Source organism: Lycium ferocissimum, chromosome 6, assembly GCF_029784015.1.
Source record: "Lycium ferocissimum isolate CSIRO_LF1 chromosome 6, AGI_CSIRO_Lferr_CH_V1, whole genome shotgun sequence".
Classification (NCBI taxonomy): domain Eukaryota; kingdom Viridiplantae; phylum Streptophyta; class Magnoliopsida; order Solanales; family Solanaceae; genus Lycium; species Lycium ferocissimum.
In genome coordinates this window covers 15,101,672-15,103,858 of record NC_081347.1, presented here as the reverse complement: position 1 = coordinate 15,103,858, position 2,187 = coordinate 15,101,672, and positions in this window count along the sequence as shown.

The following is a 2,187-nucleotide window of genomic DNA, read 5'->3' as shown; positions in this document are numbered from 1 at the left end:
CTAAGGATGTATTGGTTGTGAATGATTCTAGGCCGTCTTTGTGTAATTGAAAACCCTTTCTAAACGCTTTTGTCCATACATAAATGAGCAATGATCCCTAGTTACCCATTTTGAGCCTATGTGACCTATTTTCTTTGACTAGCTGTTAACGAGCCTTACCCTTTCTTTGAATAATCCCAATTTGCACCAAAATCCCTCCGTGACATTAGGAATGTGAAAAATGAATCAGTTGGGGGTTGTTGGGTGAACTCTGTGGAGAATGAGGCTGAAAGCCTAAGTTGAGGGTGGAAGCGAAGTTATATGGTGTAGGGTTCGGTGTTGATAAGCATAGTATATAAAAAGAAAAAGAGAAAAAAAGAAAAAAGAAAAGAGAAAATCTGGAAAATCTGAAGAAAAAAAAAGAAGAAGAAGTTATTAGTGCTAGTCCAATAAAGTCACACTGACCCTACAGGATAAAGTAAAGAAGCGAAGTAAGAAGGCTGAATAAAATAGGAAAAAAAATAAGTGTAGTGTTCGAGGAGGGTGAGCCTCTATTGACCAAATGTGTATCCTACCTGTCTTGAAGCCTACATTACAACCCTACAAAGTCCTAGAGTGATCATAACTAAGATGTCCAAAGATGAGAATGTTAAAAACGCGGGCAAGCCTATGGTATGTGTAAGTGCAATCTGTGAATTTCTTTGTGAGAGTGAGTGGCTTCTCTTCTCTTTTGTCTTAGTCCCTATTGTGTTGTACATATGTGTGAGGGACATTTTTTGGTCTATGTGAGGGCATTCAGATGAAATTATGAGCATTCCCGAAAAAAGCAATGTTTGTGTCTATATTGATGCTTCTGGTAATGTTATGACATGGATTGAAACTTCACTGTGAGTTGTAGTGTCCTGAGTATGAGTCGTGTCCTGATTTTAAGAGTTGAGATGGTTATTTGTGATAAACATGCATGCCCGTAGTTCGAAGTTAGAACCATTGTAGCCATTAGTACTTTGTTATATCTAAATGTTAGATCGAGTCGTTGTGTTGTATGACTTGCCTGAGGACAAGCAAAGACTTTAAGTTGGGGGTGTTGATGTCTTTGGGAAATTATAGCACATCTAAGGCTTTTTTACGAGAAGTTTTGCTTGTTTTTAAGCAAGTTAGTGGCAATTTAATGTGTTTTTAGTGTTTTTCAGGTAATGGAGCAATTTTGGGATGAAAATTGTTGAAGTGCAGAATTTGGCCTTGATGACAAAATATTGGTCGTATTCTCAAATACGGGCCGTATTCCTTGGGCGTAATTAAAGATAAGCTGAAACAGAAAGGCATGCTGAGAAGATGTCAAAATACGAACAAATTTTACGGACCGCATTCCACTTTACGGTCCGTATTTCAAAGTGTATTTAACATTACACTTGGCAGAAAGTTGAGATTTTACAAGATGTGATACGACCAAGAATAATACAGACCGTAAATCAAAATACGGTCCGTAATCTATGATGTTGCAGTTACCCAGGTTTTGAAGGAAGACCAAGGCGTAAACTAGTTTACGGTCCGTAATCTGAAATACAGACCGTATTTTATGTCATCGGGGACCAAAGTGTAATTTTGTAACTTTTATGTTTCAAAACCTATAAACAGCCCAATGTAGGGTTTTATTTCGGACCAGTTATTATTTTCTTGACTTTTGGCTTAGAACATTAAATACTCTCTTGACTTTGGAGATTCAAAACATCAATTTATTATCAATTCCTCTTTTCATCAAAAGTAAGCAATTATGAATTCTTCAATTTCTTGTTTCTTGTTCTTTGCCATGAGTAGCTAAATTTCCTTACTAGGGTTGTGAACCCAATGATGGGTGTTTTGTGATTGGGTTTTGTGATTGATATACACATAATGGATTATTAGGTTTTATTTATTCTTCATTCTTCATTCATAATTAATTATTACAAACATTGATTAAAGCCATAAATCTTGATTTCTTTGGGAAAATAATTAGGGTTTGGTATGAATAAATAACAAGAACTCAAAGCTTTACACTTTGTTTAATAAATTCACTTAGGAAAAAGAAGAGCTTACTTGGCATAATTGACCATTCTTCAATATCCACTTTCTTATATTTGGAAAAATCATAAAAAGAAATAATCTTTATTTATTGGAAAATAGTAGAGATTCATACAGAGGTTAAGTGCATTCAGATAGCGATCCATTAGA